This window comes from Taeniopygia guttata, chromosome 13 (genome assembly GCF_048771995.1).
Source record: "Taeniopygia guttata chromosome 13, bTaeGut7.mat, whole genome shotgun sequence".
Taxonomy (NCBI): domain Eukaryota; kingdom Metazoa; phylum Chordata; class Aves; order Passeriformes; family Estrildidae; genus Taeniopygia; species Taeniopygia guttata.
This window is the reverse complement of record NC_133038.1, coordinates 15230173-15251845: the sequence shown is the minus strand read 5'-3', so window position 1 is coordinate 15251845 and position 21673 is coordinate 15230173. Positions and strand designations below refer to the sequence as shown.

The following is a 21673-nucleotide window of genomic DNA, read 5'->3' as shown; positions in this document are numbered from 1 at the left end:
GGGAGACACACAGGACACCATTTCCCTAGTCCAAGGCTCATCTCCACCTCCCCAGAGGGGCTCAGGTAGCAGGTGAGATCTCCTAAGAAGCTCATCAGGCACGCCACCACCCATCATGGCCAAACCAGGGCAGAAGCCCACGTTGTAGGGAGTGAGTCTGCGTGAAGCCAGCAGAGCTCAGGACACCCTGCCCAGCATGTGCCCAGCTCAGTGGCACGGGGAGCTGGTGGTCTGGAAGGAGACCATGGGAGGTGAGAAGATCTCTTTCCTGCCTGCTCCTCATGGCATCTCCTCCCAGGGCCAAGGCTGGTGCAGGAAGGTCTGGGGGCTGTAGGAATGACAAATGGGGCAGTGGGGGTGCCACCAGCAGTTCCACATCCAGTGGACATATGCCCACATCTGTTCTGGGGGATGGACTGGGTAATCCCTCCTGCTTCCCAAAAAGCCTTGGAAGGGCTGCTCCTGCAGCCAGGGATCCTTGTGTCCCAGCACTGGGATAGGGCCACCACAGCCCACCGAGGCACACAGGCTGTGACACCAGCAGGGCTCAAGGGTGCATGTCCTGCTTCCAAACAGGATCCTTCACTCACTCTGACACTTCCTGGGGCTTCTCCCTCCTTGAGCACCGTTGCCCAAATCTTGGGGTTTCAGGAGCTTCTTTAGGTTCATGAATGTTTAGCCCTTAGCAGAGCCATGGATTTTTAAAAGCGAAAGGTCATTTTTAGGTCACTGAATAATTACTGTTGCTGTCCCCACTGTCACTAATTCCGTCACAGAGAAGCAGCAGCTTGCTGAGAAATCCTCGAGCTGCAGGCTGAAAATGAAGGGAAATTCACCACAGAAAATGCAAGATTAGGAGCACTTAGTGCCATGGGCTATTGGAAGGAAAAGCAGGGCTAGGGGACATCAAAGCTGGGCACAGAGATTGCCTTCATCCCTGCTGCTCCCCTCATGGGACTGAGCTCATCCTGCATATGATGTTTTTTCAGAGTGCTTGGCACAGTGGAGAGGTGCCTGCAGCCCCTTTGTGCTGTGCTCCACCACAGGTCTGGGCTGGGGGTTTTGGGTGCACACTCCTTTCTTGCAGCCTCTGGTCAAAGCACTGTGCTGGTCACAAAGTCTGTGAGGACCTCAGTGTTTGCTGTGAGTCAGGGCAAACCCTCACAGGTCAGGGGGAAACACCAGCTGGAGAGAAAGCTGTTGCTGTTCATGGGATGGTTTGGGTTTGGAAAAGACCTTAACTCATCTTGCTCCTCCTCCCTGCCATGGGCAGGAACATCTTCCTCCAGACCAGGCTGCTCCAAACCCCATCCAGCCTGGCCTGGAACACTCCTAGCAGGTCATTTTTTTGAGGATTAACAGGATCCTTCATCTGAACTGGATTATCTTGGGATAGATTCCCTGACTGGCAAAGTGAGGGGGAGCATTACCAGCTGGTGGGGGCAAATCTGACTTCCCTCACTGAGAAAAGCTGTAGGGACCCTCTAAGAGCAGGAATTGCCTGCTGTGGGGTGGAGCTGCTCCTTCTGTGCTTAGGGGAGCCCAGCACTACACTGGACTGCCCTTGTGATGGCCAAGATGTCATTCCAGCCCTCAGCCAGTGCAGCATGCAGGTGTGGCAAGGTGCTTTTCCATGACCATTCCTGGGAGACACACTGCAGGTTCCATCCATGACCAAGAGGAACAGCCTCAGCTGGGAATCCTTGCAGGCTGTGAGCTGTGCTGGACACTACAGCTGTTGTTACTGTGTCTCACACGGCAGGGAGAGGCACTTTGGGCATCTCCTGCTTCCAGTTTTAGTACAGTTCATCCTTCTGGTCAGTCCTGGCAATGTTTGTTCTGGCTGTGATGGATGCAGGCTGGCTCAGGGAGACACTTCTGGAAGGAAGAGCAGAGAAGCAATGTCTGTTGTAGGGTGAGTCGGGCTGAGCTGGGTTCTGCTGCTCAAAACCAGTCCCCTCCTCTTTTCCCCCGTGTTTGTGGCTCTCCCAGGGCATCCTTGTCAGGTCAGGCTCTTCCAGGCATCCCTTGGCACTGAGCTTTGGTTGCCTCATGGACACAGCTTCCCCAGCAGTCCCTGCCTGATGGCAGCCAGGGACAGGCACCTGCCCCCAAAAGTTCTGGAGCAGCTGGCCCCATCTGTGTCCCAGCTTGTCCAGGGGGTGCAGAGCAATGGCTCCCCAAGAGTCACACTGCCTTCCTCCTTGCCTGGCAGCAGAAATCACCCTCTGCCCTTGCCCCGGCTTTTGATTCCCAGGCCAACTTGAATATTGGGTATTTCATAAAATTCCCCACTTTCAGCATCTCTGTATTTTAGACTTGGAGAAACAAATCCAGGACAAAATAATTCATGTATTCCTTTCACATTTCCCATGCTCTGCTGGGTTGAAAGGGAAGCTCATAGGAGATGGATCAAGTTCATGTCTGTGCCTCTTGATTGCAAATATGCATTCCTGGAAATTCAGGGCAGTCTCTATTCCCAACACCTGCATGGCAGGACTGGGAAGGATTGGGCAGTTACCAGTTGGCTTTTGAATCACTTCTCCATGTGAGCAGCAGTGGTGGAAACAGCAAAAATACCTTCTCTGTTTCCCTAGGTCAGGAAAGCCACCCTGGGGCATTTCTTTTTATCTTCTACTTCAGCCAATTCCCAGAAAAGTCACAGGTTCTCTGCAATGCCAACCAAACCAGCATGGAAGGAATTGCTTTGGTTGGGAGCCATCCTGTGAGGCAAGGCCAGCTCAGGATGCTCCATATTTGAGTTACTGGAGCATTTCCCCATCCACTGAAAACAAATTTGAGCAATTGCTAACCCCAAAACTTTGTGACCGAAGTTTTTGTCTGACATTTCACTTTGGTTTTTGCTTTAAGCATTAAAATGAGCAGGGGAGACATGAGAGGCAGCAGGATCAATGCTGAGGGTTGTTCCCATGTGCTGTAAAGAGAGAGGTGGGTTTGGAGTGGGAAATTAAGCTAAAGAGGAAGTATTTTCTTCCAAAATAAGGGCCTTTCATGGCTTGGCAAGGTGTAGGGCAGCTGTTTCCTGCTTCTTCTGAAGCACCCACCATTGGCCAGTGGGTATCAGCTTGGAGAAGCATCTGGTCCAGGAAAGTTTCCTGATGTTACTCAGACAAATGGAGCCATTTCATCAGTGTGCTCTATTCCCCAGAAACTAGAAAGCAAATTTCTAGGAATATACTCCTCATAACCATGGGCTAGCTCACAAAGGAGATAGAGATGTGTGTAAATATGCTATTCAGAGGAGTAAGAGAAAGCAGATTAATTTCTGGTGGAAACAGCGTGGCCTGATGGGTGAGCTGCTGCAGGGAGAGCTGGGGTGGTGCTGCAAGGCCAAAGGAATGGATATCTCAAACCTTTCCAAGCCAGCGAGGCAAAGAGGAGAGGGAAGGGGCAGGGGAAAGCTGGGAGAGACACTGTCCATGTCCATGGAGCAGGGTCCGGGCTCATCCCTCCGCAGCAGCAGAGCGAGTGTGGGGTGGGGCAGGAATCCTGCCCTGAACATGAGGCGTGAAATCCATGTCCAACAAGAATTTCAGCTGGTGCCTCACGCAAGCTCTGGATGGGTTTGTAGGCAGGGCTGTGGCGCTGGGAGAGCTGAATTAAACACGGGGTGACTCAGCGCTCAGGCTGGCACTGCGGGCACAGGTGCATTATTGATAGTTTCATTTTCCCCAGGTTTGTGTGCCCGGGAGAGAAGCAGAGTCTGCGGTGCTTAGAGGGGGACACGGTGTGGCCAGACTCGGCATTTGCAATGCCTGCCTGCTCCTCTGCTGCTCCTGGAGCAGGGATTTCTGCATCCAGCCTCTCCCTCTGCTGCTCCTGGAGCAGGGATTTCTGCATCCAGCCTCTCCCTCTGCCGCTCCTGGAGCAGGGATTTCTGCATCCAGCCTCTCCCTCTGCTGCTCCTGGAGCAGGGATTTCTGCATCCAGCCTCTCCCTCTGCTGCTCTCCACCTGCAGCCCCTGCACCCCTGGAGGGAGCCCCAAGGAGGGGCAGCGCCTGCTCCATCCTCCAACCCCCGAGCTCCGGGGAGATTTGGGGGCTCACAGCCCTCCTTTGGGGCTTGGAAGGGGTGAGAGCCCCTGAATTTGCCTTTGGCTTTGCTGATGAGGCAAAGCTTTCATCTGCTTCTGGTGATCCATGGCCCCTGAGCAGGGGCAGGGCTGGAAGCACAGGGTGTTCCAGCTTGGAGCAGCAGGAACAGGACCACTGCTGGAACTGAGTGGGACACTCATTGCCTCACAGGAGGATGTTCTATTTCTATCCCAAAGCCTTCTGCTGTAAAAACCCTATCCTGTGTCTCCAGGCCCCAGGCCTCAGCCCGGTGAGCAGCAGTGAATGCTGCAGGGCTTTGGGCTCAGAGCATCCTCAGCTGCTTGGGATGTGAAGGGAAAGCCTCATGGAAGGGGTTGGAAAACGTGAGCTAGCATTCCTGTCAGGCCTTGCAGGGAGAGGCGTGGTTTGCCTCTTCCTCAGAACCTAATTTGAACCACAAGGATGCAGTGGAAAAAAAAAAGAAAAACTGCTTTGGGAGATTTTTAAAGAACAGCACGAACTAAAAAAGCAGCTGCCAAACTGAATTTCCATTATTAAAAATCAGCACTGATAAGAGCCATATTAGATCAAATAATTTATTTAGTAATTCCATGTAAACACTTCAGATTTACTAGCAAATACAATGCTTGCTGTTCTTTTAAATAGATCATTCAAAAAATAAGAATCTATTATTAATGGCAGGTTGACTAGAGATCTCCATACTACTGTACAATAAGGAATTGGTTTTCTAATGGATTTAACATCTCAATTTTTCTTGCTCTGCATTTGCTTTACACAAAGCCCAAAGGACACAGGTCTGAACTGCTCCCTGACGATGCCACTGCGGCCCGGGGTGTTTTGGGGAAGGTACGCAGGCAACTCCTCCCATCCTGGCATTGGTGTGAGCTGATGTGAGGGTGGGAAGGCAGAGCTGGCGTGAGCACTGTTCACAAACACACGCCTTTTCGGTCAGAAAACAGACAGTGAACGGTGGAGAACTTCTCTTTGGGATGTATAAAAGCAACGAACTCCATCGTTGGCATTTACTTATCAACACAGCAGTACACATACACGTATCCACAGTCTGGAAAAGCATCCTATGAGCTGGAGAAAGCAGTGGTTCTGAGGCTTGGTACACCAGTGCACTAAAACCAAAAGAATGATACCTTCTTACATAGTCAAATGAAAAATAAATATCTTTATTTTCTGCCTACTTTATTTCAGTTTTCAAATAAATTTTAAATAAATCTGTACAAAGTATACTGTTACAGTATATATTTGTAAGTGAACTGAAATGCCTAAGTGTAACAACACTACAGGAAAGCAGTAAAGATTGGCACATCTCTAATCAAGATTAACATCTCTAATCAAGATTAACTTTTACACTCAAAAAATACCAACGCCTGTGAAAACCCACAAAATATTTTTGGTATTTTTTATGCAAGTTGCGTTGCAAACACATGACAGACCAATTCTCCCCTGCCTGGAAAAGAAAATCACTTCTTGTGGTTTTCACAGAACATGAACATCTTTATGATGCTAAAGGGACACCATCAGGTGAAAAGAGAGAGAGAGATTTCAAGTTTTAAAAAGCAAACGCTTTGGTCATAAAGCGTCACGTTTGAGATTTGGTGAGCGCTGCCCAGACCCTCGGAGGCCGCGGGGATGAAGCTGCTCTGGCCAGGGACACAAAGCCCTGGGAGAGGAGCTGTCCCCCCTGCGATCCAAAAGGAATTTACAGGCGTGCCACAGGGCTGCATTTTGTGGTTTCTTTTTCCCCCCAAAAGCAAGAAACTAAAATTGATCTGACAGTGTCCCTTTGCTCAAAATAAAGACTTCTGTGCTAGAGAGGTCAGATACTGAAACAAACTTTTTCAAACTTTTTCACAGGGTCAAAGAGCCAGGTACATCTCAAAATTCAAGTTTTTAAATCCCACTGCAGTTGTCAGATTCATGAGCTCTCAAAATCTCCTAATATTTCATTAAATAATTCCCAACTGGGAATTGGGGATAAATACTACAGATTAAGAGTGAGAGTTTTCTCTCTTAATCCTTCCAAAGATATATTCACTCAAAGTTTACATGCTGAAAGTTAATCTTACATTAGAATGTAATTGGCTGCAACATAAACCTATAAATGAATCGACTACCATAGATTAAACTCTGTTAAATATTTCTAAGTTAATAAAATATTGACAGTATTATAAAATTACAGTATTTACAATAAGAAAAATCTAGACTAATATATACCTTTAACAGATCTCTTCTCCAATTTGGGATTGCAACGGAATTATGAATATATGAACAATTTATTAGAAAGTTGCATTGCAATTATCAGGTTTTCCATTAGAGCTAGAGAGGGTGAGCTATCACTGCCTTTGGAAAAAACAAAAAGTGACTTCTGATGGTGGGGTGTAGCTTTTGAGTACCAAACTGGTAACAGGAGTCCTCCGCAAGACGTCTGAAGATAAGGTAGGACCAGCCTCAACTGCTCAGAATAAGGTTGTATTACAGAACTGCCAGCAATCAGAACCACCCAGGCTGCAAAAGGGGAGGAAAGGTAGTTTTCAGCTCAAAGTGCACAGCTGGAAGGGCTCCCCTCATTCTGGACTCCAACTAAGGCTGCAGGAGCTTGGATCAGCTCTCAGGAACAGCAAAGCCCTCAGCTCAGGGTTCCTGAGGAGGAAACGAGCCACAGTGCTCCTTAAAGGGACATGGTTGGGCTGCAGCTATGCCAAAAACATCCTTGTCAACCCTGCAGGACAAAACCAGACCGGGCATCTGGCCATTTGAGATCCTCTTGGACTTGCTTTTTTAGGAGGTTTTTTTTTGGTGGAGGGACAGGGATGGGTTTTGGTTTGGGATTTTTTTTTTGGTGTGTTTTGTTTGGTTGGGAAAAAAAAATTTGGCCGGGACCATGCAGTAAACTCATTTTCTATCCCTCATCGGGTTCTCTGTTTCTGGGGTATTACCAAAACATGCAGTGTTTGGGTGGCAAATACTTATGGGGAAAAAAGGAGGCTTCAACATTCCCAAGTCAATTTGTCTTGGGATAAACCAAAAGCAATTTGAGTCCTTAAAAATCGCCAGCTGCTTTTGGGGTCTCAGACACCCAGTGATGTCCTTTTAAGGATCAGATCTTTCACCTGCCCTTTTTCCCAGCCTCGGAGGATGAGTTTACAATGCGTTTAGGAAGGGCCACGTTCACATTCTCTCCCTCCTCCCCATGTCACATTTGCTTTCTAGGAAAAAAGGGGGAGAAAAGTAAGTTTCAAATTCCTTTCCCGCCCTTCCCTCCCCTGGTCCTGCTCACAGTAAACCAGAAATGGCAGTTTTTAGTGTATATTTTGGGATAAATTATTTTCTCAGTCCCAAGCCTGAAGATGCTAGTGAGAGACCTACCCGCAGGCTTCAGAGAGAAGGAGAAATTTAGGGGTTTCTACCAGTTCCCATGGTGGGCGGGTGGGAACACCTCTGTCCTTAAAAGCAGGATTTAAAATGGCAAAAGAATAATTTGTAAACTTGGATCTACATTACCAACAGAAGGCTCTAGGTCCTGCGGGCTCCAGTTCCCAGAGATGCAGAGCAGGAAAACTAGAAAGAGAACTCGGTACCTTTCAACCACCTGCTGGGTTGTACTGGGAGGGAGTGGGGAATGAGAGAGACAAAATGCCAACTGACCTTATAAACAAAGGTATGTTTAGGCTTCTGGTTTCAGGAATAAACCGATATTTACTGGTAAAAGTCTGCCAAAAAACAAAAACAGAAACACAGGATTACTGGTAAATATTGGTTTATATGGAGAATTAAAAAAAAAAAAAAAAAAAAAGAGATGTCATTGTGCTCCTGATCTCCATGTGCTCCCAAGTGGGAGCTGAGGACCGACCCATGGCATCCCTGCACCCGGTAGTGTCTCTGGCACCTGGACACCTCAAACCAGAAGCCTTGTGTTGAGAGGAAAGTGGTGTTTGTTTCCTTTACTCCCCTTAAACTACGTGTTTCTGGATTCCCCCCTCCCTCCTCTGCAAGGCTGGTCCTACGAGGGTTTGGCTCAGGAGATGGGAAGTCTGCTTCCAAAAGCACTTGGAAGTGAGTTTGTACATAATATGGTATCTCAGCACAAGGCTGCTGGGGCCTGAGCCTCTGCTGCTCCCTGAGATACCATAAAATATACAAGACTGAGTGTATATTTTAAATAAAGCATTTTCTTGTAAGTGGCATAAACCCATTCATTTTATTTACATGCTTATTTATTTCCAAAAATAGAGTTGGTCCACATTGGACAAGAGAAATCAAGAAGCCATACAGTAGAAGAGTTAAAAGTCCAACATTTAACCAAAGTACAATGAAATTCCAGAAGTCTGTGGCTGACTGGAACCACAGAAACATACACATGAGCCACACAGACATTTGTACATAGAGCATTATATTACCAATAATATTTGCAAACATGAGGTCAAGATGGCTAAAAACCCAGCAGGACTGACCCGGGCGTCCTGGCTGAACAGAAGTGGGTGCTGAGGGGCTGTCACTGCTGTGGGGAAACACAACTCTCCAGAGATTTTCCTTCACTTTTGGTTTATTCTTTAAATGACAAAGTCCTAATTTTTCTGCCCTGGGGATCCAAATTGAGGACACGGTGAAAGCCAACCCCACGGAGCTCCCTAAATGCCGGGGTGCCGGGGGCTCAGACCTGCGGGACAGCGCGGATGCCACGTGGCACCCGAACCCCACTGGAGGGCAAAACACTGCCCTCTGCTACTTGGCCTTAAAGATCACCTGGAAAAGAAAAAGTTGGGATTTATACCCTTGTGGTGTGCTGAAAAAAGTTTGGATGGGGTTTGCCTTGAAAACAAGGATTTCCCTCCCTTGCCATGGCCAATTTTTGGCATTAGTTATTCTAGTCCTGTCTACCTTTCCTGGAAGATCACAAATATCCTAGAGGATGTTGCACTGACAGATGAGGGTATAACTTTTTTACATTGAAAAATAAAAAACAAACAAAAACTTGGAGGATGGACAGCAGAAGAAAAAAAAAAAAAAACAAACAAATGGAAAAGATGCCTTATCTCTGTGTGAGGGTCCAGCTCTCTGGGTATTTCCATGGACCTCACCATGATAATATCTCAGTGTCTCCAAAGGATGGAAAAACAGACTTAAATCTGTATGTTCTGCTGCAGAGAATCACAGCAAGTAAAAGAGGGAAGACAGTTGTAGCACTTATGGTACTTCTACAAACCACTCACTACATGGAATAGAACCACACAGAAAGGGTATAAACTAATTTTCCTTTTTCAAGTCATCTTTGACACTCACGCTATTAAGCCTAGTCCAATGTGAATGCTAGTACAGAGCTAATGTACAGAATACCAGCAATAATTATTGGTACCTAACAGGATTTAAAGGTGAGTATACTCATACACTTATTAAAAAACACTATTACCAGAACGCCAGAGCTCTGACAGCAGTTACACAAAGCAGCCGTGCAGGTCTCTACGAGGACAGAGCCTTTAGCACAAGTCGCTATGATCATCTGAGCCTGTGACAGACAACTCGATCTTCTAATTTGTTTCCTAGAACATCTCTAATTGCAGATGTGAAATACATTTTAAAACAGAGATGGGCCTGATCCTGTGCAGTTGGGTATGTACAACACACCCCAGTGAAACTCAAAGCCCAAATTCCTAAAGAGAGAGCACAAGAAACTGTTGTCTTACATCAAATAACTATCATGCAAGCATACCACGACAGTTTTATATTGAGTAACTTCAAAGTCAGCTGGTATAATTTAACTAGAAGTGAGCAATCTAATGGATTTCTAGGGGTAGGGACAAAGGTTGTGCCAGTGACAACCACCTGATCATTAGGGAGAGCAGCACAGGGACACTGTGGGGCTCTAAGGAGCTGTGGTACAGAGGAGCTCCTGCTCAACAGCCTCACAGACCTGCACCTACACCTGAAATGTGCAGGATTCCTGTGGCAGAGCACACATCTTCCCTTCATTTGCTCTGCTACCAGAATCAAAGTTCTTACTCCTGAATGAACAATTCACTTACAGCCTGGCATACTGACGGAGCATTAAAAATTGCTTTTTTTCCCCCAAGTTGCTTGTTGCCTCACTTGTCCCAGGGTCAGCCCCATGCTCACTGCACCAAACCTTATGATCTTCTCAATTTTCTAGTCACATCCAGGCTGGGGTCACTTCCCCAGTATAACCCAACCACGCTGCTCTTGTCTTTAAACATAAACTCTGACTGAAACCCTCGTGGTGCTTGCAGTTTTCCTGATTCTATTGCAAACTTCAACGACTTATCAAAGCCCTCACTCTTTGGTACCATCATCTACTGAAGATAGAGAAGGTGGGGGAAGCCAGGGTATTTGCCATGACTTTGAAGAAGCCTAAAACTAAGCCAGAGCAGCAAAAGGTTGCTCTGGCTGACACCAGTTACCTGTGGGTTCTTCTGGGTCTCTTGGGAAGAGAGGTAACACAGGTCTGCATGTGCACACACCAATAACCCTCCCTCAAGGACAGACCTAGGCAAACACTGGAAGATGCTGCCCAGACCTCTGTTCCTACTCCTTCCCTTTCTACCCATTTTAAAAGCCAAGACCTTTGAGTTTTTTCTTAGTAAGAAGAAAACAGAACATACCCAAAATATCAGCTGCTGAGGCACACTCTGGGATCTGGCAGACCTGCAAGTCCAGCTCAAGGCAGGAATTTGAACTGGGGGTGTTGCTTTACAGGAGAAATCTAGATGCCATATTACCCAATATTCTGGGCTTGTTTCTCCTGTCAGACCAGACTTTGCAACCTGGATCTAGTGGTGTCCACCACAAAAGTTTCATGAAAATCAACCTTTCTCCACCCAGCAACTTTGGGTTTAATGAAACCATTGAATGGAACTCATTTGCTCAAAGGCTGAAGATGCACACTTGGAAGCCTTTAATCACCTTATCTAACTAGACTTTAGTCTACCTTTTGCTCCCCAAGTGACAAAAATCAACTGCAATCAAAGAAGGACTCTTCTCATAACAAGCCTATTTTTTATCCTGCTGTTTTTCAGACATTCTGGTAGGTGCCCCAGCAAACCAGACTGATCATAGAATCAAAGAATGGATTGGGTTGGAAGGAATGACTTGGTCCAACCTCCTTTCTCTGCAGAAAATATGTTGCTTTCCACGTCTCACACACTGAAGAGCTACAGCACTTCAGATTCTCCTTCTCAAACTGGAGTTCAGGGTTTCTGATCTGCAATCCCCAGTGCTCCAATTAATACTTTAATTAAAAAAAAAAAAAGAATAACCTGACATTAGGACGTTATCTAGTCATGGAGAATACTAAGCTGTTTTTTGACAGCCCTGTTTTTGTTAGTACCTTTAAATGTTTCAGTCCCAACCTTTTTTAAAACCCCTTGATGCATCTGTTGCTCCTCCACTTGAATTTCCTACTTTGCTCCAGCATCTCTGCCTCACTTGAGTTTCAGAAGGCTCCTTATTCCACCCAAAAGGACAGCAGGCTCTCAAACATGCCCTGTGCTCCAGAAAGACATGGGGGAATCATTTCAGTGGCATGAAGTAGTGCAGGAAATGAATTCTGCCTTCAGTCCTGCACAGCCAGATTTTCTCCCCAGCCTTGTCTCTGATGTCCCTCAGACACCATTGGCTCCCCAAAGCCTCCAGCTCTGCAAAGCCCCTCCTAAACTGCTTAATTTCCCAATCATTTTTACCTGCTCTACTACATGGCTCTTCCAGTCTGCTTCTCAAGAGCTGGACTGCTGTCCTTGGGTGGAATCTTCCTGAACTCCAGAAGTCCCTTCCTTTAGAACTATTTTTAACAACAGTTTTAAGGTTGTTCGTTCTTTTGTGACAGATTTCTGCCTCACCTGGATGTCAGTAACCTTCCCAGGTATCTATGGTAAGTCTAAGGACTTCATTTTTCTGATCTTCTCCCCTGCAATATTTTGGAAAAAAGAAGACTCACTTTTAGTCTAGCATCTTCTACCCCTGAGAATTCTGCACATGCAATTCAGTGACCCCAGGTGGTCACTGCTACTTAACAACTCAACAATAATTGTATTTTGAATCAGGTCTTACGTCTTAGTCCGAAACAAAGGTGAACTCTAGACCAGGCTGTTACAAGAAATTATTCTTTAAGTAAATCAATATGTTTGCACACCAAAATGTTAGCCAGTTCCCTCCCAAACAATCTGGCCAGATAGCATGGTTATAATAGAACTCACTTTTTCTAACAGGTTTATGAAGATGCGTGAGCCTTTTTTTTTCCCAAGGCTCATGAAATCCTCAACTTTCCTTTTGTTTGGAATAGAAAACTTCCTAATACCTCCATGTCATTAAAATACAGAATTTATATCCAACATAAATGTGGCTGTTTGGTCATCAGTACTCCAATTTCCTCAGATTTTACAGCAACTTTTTAGCTGTAGTGTTCCTCCTTTATGACCTAACATACCTGCTACAATGGCAGGTAATGCAGTATCTTATTGATTTCTATCACCCCCACCACGTTTCAATCAGAGCAGCTGTGCCGAAATATTTTCTCACCACCGAGCAGTCTACAATAACTATTTTTGCCTCCTGTTTTCCACCCTGTTGTGCAGATGTGCCCATTCCTTACTCCAGCTCAATCCCTCCCGTGCACACAATTCTGCTCTCAATCTCCAGCCCCAGCAGCCTCAGCCTCCCACCAGGCTCTGTCCCCCCCAAACCCTGCCCACCTGCCGTGCCACCAGCCTGGGGACGCCTGGGCTGAAGTGGAAATGCTGTGAAGTCACAGCTCCTCAGTTCACTTCCTTGTCACAGCCTTTTCCCAGGCACACACACAGACTTTGGGAAGAGGCACTGCCATGCCCTAAATTCTGTCTCCTTCCTGGACACCAGGAAGCTTCCCAGGTATCTCAGCTTCAAGAATGCAGGCTGACACCTTTCAAAGTCCACATGTCCAATCAACAGGGAGATAATTTGATGGATCTCCTCATCATTGGGAGCTTGTATTTCTCATCACCAAACCCTCTGCCATTCAAACCTCCCACAGCTGCTTTTCCAGATTCTGGAAGCATATCCAGAACACAAATCAACTCCTCAACCAAGGCTTTGGTTATAAACCACCCCTTCAGTCCTGTCCAGTTTCAAGTCTCCACAAGGCAGGACAGTCAGTGCTGTGGTGGGAATGAACCCTGACCATGCTCATTTATTTCCAGAAATAGAGTTGGTCCACACTGGACAAGAGAAATGTCCAATTCTCTTGGATTGGACAAGGATATGGTGCCATCTCTCCTCCAGCAGTTCTGGCCTCAGGATGCTTTCTGGAGCCTGGAATGCCCCCACTTGTTGCTCCATATAGTATTTCATCAGCAGATAATCACTCGTAAAGCGTGTCCTCTCTGCACTCTTGTGTGCAGTTCTTTGTGCAATTAAGCCAATGTACTTTGATTCCCATAATTAAGCTAGGAATTTTACTTTATGACCATATAAAGTCCATCTTTAAACCAAAAATAGACTGACCGTTAACAGATTCTTTTTTTAAAATTACTTTAAACTGCCAATTAGAGACGTGCATTGGACAAGATAAGTTACATATGGCCTTGCAGAAGCCTGCAAGGACTCATTTTCCAGGACTTTTATTGAGAGGTGAAGCTCAGAAGCCAACTTCTTTTTTTTAAGATAGAATGAGCCTCTGATCACAGCAGATCTATCCACAAACCAAACTGCTCGCATGCATGAAAGCAGAGATGGCTTTTACATGAATTTGCAGTGCTCAGTTCAGAGTTATTAATGACAGAAAATAATTCAAAGCCTTTAGTCCCTACTTTGCTCAGAACTGCCTGGTTGCCCTTCAGCAGCCCCTGGCAACGGTGAACACACTGTCATTTATTATTTAAATAAAACAATCTTTTTAATAAAAAGGAAGCCTCACCCCATTTAAACTCTGTACCTGACAGGACACCAGCTTCTTTCCTTCACCTCTGGTGCTGCTCATGCAACGTTTTTTTAAGCTGACCTGCCCACACAGCTTCTGATAAGCCAATGCTACATTGCCAGCTCTCCTCAGCATCACTCGAGTGGGAGGTTTAAATACCACATTTCACAAAACCCTTTCTCCATGATTCCTAGCCCTGGCATTTCTTGAAGTATTGACAGATCGGCAAGCCTTCCCAGCTCGCCCAAAAGTGAGCCAGCTGGACCTGCTTCTGCTGGACTGATGCAGAGAGAAGAGCTGGTCCCTGAAATCCCAGCACTCACCTCTCGACCCCTAGGTGAGTTTTCAGGAGCCTGGACCGGCTGACATCAATGTGCCGATGCAGACTCACTCCCCAGGAGCTGCTGATCTGAGCTCCCCTGCCCATATGAGATGCCTGGGCAAAAGGTGAGCCCAGGCAAGTTCCAAACCTCAGAAGACTGCAGGCAATAAAGCCAGCAGCCTACATTGTGCTCACTATTGTGCAACCAGGATGGAGCAGGAAGAAATAAAATGCATTCCCTAGGGAGACACTAGAGCAAGTCCAAGCTGGGGGGCAGAGACAGCCAAACCAAGGTGGCTGCCCTTCAAATGACAATGCTACTCCCAGATATCCCAACAGACAGGTCCTGCCTGATGCACAACCACTGTCCAGCCCTCTGACAGCCCCCTTTCTACCCAGAGTGAGAACAAAATCCCCCAAACTTCCAATGACCCAACCTCGATGGGCACACAGCAATTTGAGCCTGAGTCACGCATCAAGACGTTCGTAACAGAAAAAACGACCACTGCTCATTTACTGACTCAATTCCCAGCACCAGAAAGTATCCAGGTCCATGATATGGACACAGCCTCCTCCAGCCTCATCTCAACACCAGCCACATCAGCACAAACCCCACTGGGGGTCAGCCCCGCAGCAGAGCCCCCAAAACTCCCCGTAACAATGCTGGCCCGTGCATCAATCCAGAGCACGGTGGTGATGATGTCTGAGAGCCCAGGCTCAGCTCCCAGACCTTCCTGCCAGCATGACAGGAACACCTCCCAGCCCACACTGCTGCCATGTGTCAGTAGGACAGGATCTTTGCACCAAGGCCCCACCCATGGGGCTGCTGCACGGTCTCTGCACCGTGTTCAGTAACAGAGCCAAACCCACTGGGGTCAGCACTGTCACGGGCCTTCAGATACAGCTTGCAAGCCACTTTCACAAGCAATTCTCCATTGAAATCACATCATGACTGGGATGACATTTCAACACAAGGAGTTTTTTTCCCAAAAAGCTGTCTAAATCTCTCCAAGTCATGCACTTGCCGTCCCAGAGGCGTGCACTGGATCGGCTCCGACAGCCACCTCCCTCCAAGGTCTCCCCAGCCAAGAGGGGCACATCCTTTTGTGCTGCAGATGTAAATCCACACCTCTCACCTCTCCAGTCTCAAACAGAAAGAATGAAGCTGGTTTTTCTTGCTTCCTGCATATTTCAAGATAGAGTTTCAAGAAAAAAATGCCTCTATGCCACAGCCAGGGAGACTCAGCAGAAACTCCCACTGCCAGTTTTGCAGCTAATCCTCTTTGCACTTCAGTCTGCTACGTGGCCCAAGACTCAGAAAGGGCTAAGGTGTGTATTTTTGCAAAGCTAATGTCAGGATGGACAGCAAACCAACTGATCACTAACAAAGCCAGGGAACTGTCTGAGTTAAGACTGAGTTCCTGCTGGGGAGATCCCAGCAGATTCCCATTCAAACCAAAAACCCTTCCAGCTGATGGCTGGTCCAGAAAAGAGCAGAGATTCACCACATGTCATGAACTCAAGACTCAAGAGGAGGTGTAGAAATGGCCAGGGTCACCAAGTTCAACAGCAAAGTAGACCCTGCTAAAGACCTGACAGCTATGTTACCTGTGTTTTGGGTATTTTACTCTCCTACAAGCTCTAGCTTGGCCCGATAAACCTCATGCCCACTGGTTGGTAAAACCTGTCTTAGTTAAACCCAAACTGTACCAGGTTTTGTGCTCTTAAACTGCTCCAAGGTACCTCACACAGGGACAGTAGAATTTCCCTACCAAACCACATGCCCAACTCGAGCTGCAGAAGTACTGCCACAGCCCAGGTGATGTCTGGTCACCCAAAACAAGACAACACCCACATGCAGGCAAAATCTATGGCCAGCCTGAGCAGGCTCCATCTTGGCTGGCCACGGTGCCTTCCAGAGCAGAAAGCTCAGGACCAGATCCTGTCTCCGGGTGAAGGAGCGCCAGCAGTATCGATCTGCAGTGGGACAGTGAAGCATTGTTTGGGGATATCCAGCCATTCACTCTGTCTTATTTTAATCAGTCAACATTCAAAAGACAGATAGTGAGGCCAAAAGTCCTCTATCTTTATCTTTTTTCACTTAATCTCCAGCTGACATTTTTCAGTGAAAACACGCCTCGTTTCTTGCTGTATGACTTCAACTCTCCCTCTCCCGTGGTATTTTGTCTCAAACAGGCTACACAACCCGTTACTACTTTTATAGAGGTGGGAGTGACATGCTTTGACTCTTCCAAAATACAAAATGCTCATCTGGCTTCAGCCACCAAACTGCAACAATGGGGACCAGCAGAGCTTACCCCAGCTGGGGAGCTCAGTGTCCACTGCTCCACGATCCCTTGGGAGCAGCTGCCTGGCACCCCTCAGCTGCTTGTGGCAAAGAGCCACTGTCATCAGGCTCTCATGGGCTTCTCTAAGAGCTGTGCTGATGCTGAAGAACTTGCATGGCAGCCCAGGTGTACCTTGGCCATCCATGTCTGCCACATCCCATCTCCCACCTTGCCCTGAAAGCCTTTTCCCACCTTCCAGACAGACAACACCTTAGCTGTGACTGCTGGGAACTCCTCCCCTGGACAAACTCTTTTCACTCAGCCTGAGGCTGCCGGCTCAGGAAATGCCTTTGTTAGTGACAACACCATGCCAGCCCCATCATCAACCTGCTTATCCTTTCCCTTCCAATGTACTCCTCCAGCAGCAACTTCTATGCCAACCAAATTGCAGTAAAATATCCAGAATGCCAATGGAGAAGTAACACTGTGAAACCCCTGCAAATGGACGACTTGGCCTTTACTTCTCTCTGCTATCTGCAGCTGCTCTGCACTAACAACAAGCAACACACAGCCTAGTAAAGCCTCGTGGCCCACTTGTCATTCACAAGAAGCGGGATTGCTGCAGACCCTGATGTGAGCTGCCTTTCTCCCAGACTGCTGCTAACACACAGAGCCCATCAGGAACTGAAAAGCTTTGCAAAGACAACAAGCAAAGGAGGATAGGCAGGCTGAGAGAAACTCCCAGAGAGGACCCAGGACCATCTGGCACGAACAGGAGCCTCTGCTGGGAGCAGAGCAGAGCAGGCAGCCCGGCTCCAGCTGCGGAGCTTCCGGAGAGCTGCCACAGAGAGGAGCATCCTTCCTGTGCCATCACCCTCAGCCATCCCGACACAACACACTCCTCTTCAGAGAAGAAAAATGCCATCAACTTCAGGCCCAAAGATTAGGCTCTGGGGAATACGAGATTTTAAAACAGGTTATAATTTTGGAAGTCCATTTAAATTAACCTTAACTAGCTTTAAACTCTATATACGTATCTCCTTGCCACGCTCACAACCCACGCACATTTTGCAGTGCCAGTGAGCTAAATCATGTGCAAGTGAGCAGAGTAAAAGAAACCATAAAAAAAAAAAGCTCTGGGCAGAAACTCTTTCATTGTTGCAAGCAGCAAAGGAGATGGCAACAGCAGAAGGAATCAGGAATAAAAATGGAACTCGCTTGTTTACCTTGTCGGTTTTGTCAAAACATTGTGACAACACTTTGCATGCAGCCAGTTTCTCTGTTCTGCCACCAAAAATTCAGAGCCCTTCACCTTTCTTCACACATTACAAGAGAAAGCCAAGAAGAGTAAAACTTTTAGGGAGAGAAATGACTGTGCAAAAGATATAAAAAAGCCCAGCATTAGAATTTCAAACTACTGGGCTCCTCTTCCAGATAGTCCAAACACCACCAGGAACAGTGACCCTCCAGCTGCACAAGCTGAGTTAACAAGGAGCAGGCAGCCAACAAAGGAGGAGAGTAAGACAATAAAGGGAAAGTTTGGGTAAGCCTGACAAAAAGCAAAAGAAAAAAGAAGTAAAAAAAAAAAAAAAAAAAAGCCAGGAAAAAAAAAAAAGCTGCAAACTGGGTTTCTAAAAAAGAAAAATTCTTGACAGTGTCTTTTTAAAAGAGAAACTCACAGTGCTTCAGGCAGAGCTCTATCTCTCCAAAAGCCACCCAAATCCAGTAGGAAGCAGCAGGTTTTTGAAGGAGCAAATTGCACAGCTGTGGAAGAATTTGCCTTTACTGCCTTCTTTCCAACTCAGCTAAGACAGACTCAATGTCTACCTGGAGGACTAGCAAAACCGAGGAAATTGGTTGGTTCTAGTTATACTTCTGAGGTTTTCATGCTTGAAGAGAGCCCCTGAAATGTAAACCTGTTTTAGCATTCTTGTACATTAATGTCGTTGTTCTCCCTGCTGACTCCCACAACTTCTGCCACAGACAAGTCAATCAGATTTGGTATATGCCCTAGGACAGGGAAGGGGAGGGCTGGGTTTAAAGCAAACAAGCAACCAAAAAATAATTATGTCAGTGCTCTGCAAGGTGTTGGATCCAAGCTCGGTGGATCTGCTGAAGTCTTCGATTCAAAACACTTGGCAATTTTACTTAAAAAAAATGAAACAAAAAATACTTTGACCTGTTGAACTTAGAGAAAAGCAAGTGGCAGACCTTGGAGGAAGGGAGACAGTGTGTGAGGGTGCAAAAACATCATGTGCTGTAGTTCACCACTTTAGAAGAAATCAGAGTTTTGCTTTGGTTGGTTTTGCTTTTCCTGAAGTGCCAGGGAAAGGCGCTTCCCAAAGGGCGACTTTAGAGTTTATGGGTGCCAAGGTGGAAGCGTGAAGTGAAGACATGCCAAAAATGTCAGGTTTGCATAAACCCTTCTGGAAAAAGTGCACCGTGTTTTAGGAAAAATGCATATCTACCAAATCTCCACTGACCAGGGCCACTTGTGCACGCAAAGTTGCATCAATTGGCAGCATCAGTGCTGACATTTTGGCCTTCTCCTTCCACCCCCCTCCCCAATTTTGTTTTTCCTTGGGAGACATAGAGCGCCACTGCATTAGAACGTACAAGAAATGAAAACAGTGAGTACGACTGATATAGATCCATTGACTTTTTATTACAAATGTACTTGATCACTTGGCTTCAAAAAAGTTTAAATCAACCCCTATTTTCTGTACGCCAGTACAAAGTAAAATCTATTTTACAAATTAAATACCTAAAAATTTGACAAAAATATTAAAGTTTGATGGAAAAAACAGTTATAAAAATCTTAAATCCCCTTTTAAGAAGATAAGAGATAACATTCCCTCCCAACCCCCACAGTCCTGTTATACAATATTAATAGTCATTTTTTTAGAATAGGTAGGTATGTTATATCTTGCTGTTAGCATACAAGTCACTCTAATAGCTTTATCTGTATATACTCCAGTTAGTGCATGAATGTCATCTGATTGAATATAATCAACTATCTTTAACTGATCCCTAATTTACATTTCATAGCTTGCATAGTTTGAAGGGACAAAGGTTACACTACAGCTAATCATAAAAAAAGGTGGTTACAGTGCTATTTTTAAAGGCAACAAAGTAATTGCTCCCAAAAAGAACCCAACCCAAAACTAAACAAAAAAAAAAAAGAAGTTACCGGTCGGCTCTGAGCAGGGGTTAAATCCCCGGCAGCAGCTCTGCCTGGCTCACGGGGTGGGCTCTGCCCCCGGGGCAGCCCGTCCGCGCTTCCCCCAGTCCCGGGACAGCTCGGGAACCGCTCTCCCGGCAGCGCTACGCCCCGCGCGTTTCAACCCCTGCGAGGGATGCGCACAAAGTGACACTGTCAAGTATTTCTTTCCGTTTTTTTTTCCAATTGAATTCTCAAAAAAACGAAAAGCCCTCCGCCTGCGGGCGCGCCTGGCGGGGAGCTCGGCGCGCTCCCGGTACCCGCGGCCGGGCTCCCGCTCTGCCGCCGATCCCAACCCGGGGGCTCCCGGTACCGGGGCTCGGGGGGAGCCCCGGAGGGTCCGGCCAGGCCCCCCGGCTCCCGGGAAGCTGCTGGCTGCCTCCCGCCGCAGCATCGTAAGCGGGACCGCAAAGAAGAGGCAGGAATCAACAGCGGCTCGTGCTGTTTCTTTTTTTCTTTTTTATTTAAATTCTCAAAGACAGAGCAATTTCACTTTTTTTGTTTTTATTTTAACAAAAAAAAAAAAAATAGAATTTTAATTCGGAGGACATTTCCCCGTTAGCATAAAACCACTTAAAAGGTGGTTGTATTTCAATGGTAAATTACTTGACAGTGTCCCTTTAACTTAAAAATAAAATAATGTCAGTATTGCAATGAATTTCAAGTTTTCTTGCACGTAGTCATTATAAAGTAGCTTTTATCATGCTCTTGGACCTATTCTACAAGACATTTAAAAGCATATCATCAAGGAAAATATAAGGCATACTTCTCAGGAATTAGGTATCTTGGCACATTTGAGCATACTGTCTTTTTTTAAAACAACACATATGGTCAAATATACCTTTCTTCTTCTAACATTAAACAGGGTTTTCTGTACTTTGTTTTAAATACTGAGATATTAGAGCCTTGGTAAAGTACCGAGCACCTCCGGGAAAACAAAAATTAAAACAAAAAAAGCAAAAAAATAAATCCAAAGGAAACTAAAACAACCAGGAGCAAAATCTCACGAATCTTTACAGTCATTTTAGTCTTTCGTTATCATCATTCATCAAGTCCTTGAACATACAGAACGTGCGTTAAAAGAAGAATAAACCAAAACGAAACAAAAAAAACCCGAGGAAACACGCAGAAGAAACCCAAAACGAGACAAAAAACTGACCACGAGTTCTCGGCCACTGTTCACAGAACTGCCCGCGGGCTGTTCCAGGCTGTACTGGTTTGACTGGACCCGTGCGCTCCTCGAGTCAGCCGGATCCTGGGCAGGATCCGGGCGGCGCGGGCGAGGAAGACCACGGGAGGAGCCTGCCTCGTTAGCGGTGCTCCCAGAGCCGGGAGGGACGGAAGGACACTCCGCCGTGCTCTCCTCGCCTCCCGCTACTTATTGCTGGGAACGCACCGCGGCGGCGTTGGAACTACGGGCGCCGGAGCGCGTCCGTCGGCAGCGCGACAACTTTGGGGAGGGCAGCGAACAGCAGGACCGAGACAATCAATCAAGTAGCAAAAACCAAAGCAATTAAATTCCTAACTACGTCTAGCAGCATGGAGAGTGCAGTCCCGACACATCACAGTTGAAGTACAATAATCGCTGGAACTGCCCATCCAGAGCCTCCGAATCAGAAGCAGGTTATCAGACACATGTTTACATGCAATTGAGAACCATTTCAAATGTCACATTACGCACTCTGAAAAGCTTATTTCACTACTGGGAAATAGGAAAAGTGCACATTAAAGCAATTTAAAACATTTCCAGTGATTGTTTAAAAAGAAACAGAAACACCTCGCTACCAGCGGCTCGTGTTTAACTTTCTGTGAACACTAACAGCAAACTTCTTTCAAGGGCAATAATGCAT

General features: G+C 46.5%; 1 non-coding gene across 1 annotated transcript; it reads right to left on the bottom strand.

The window, feature by feature from the left end:
• Positions 1-4638: 4638 nt before the first annotated feature.
• LOC115497093 (uncharacterized) lies at positions 4639-19836 on the bottom strand. The gene is made up of 2 exons (XR_012058084.1): positions 7738-19836; positions 4639-7650 (listed from the first exon to the last, which is right to left on the bottom strand). It is a non-coding gene; the product is annotated as an uncharacterized protein (transcript).
• Positions 19837-21673: the final 1837 nt, after the last annotated feature.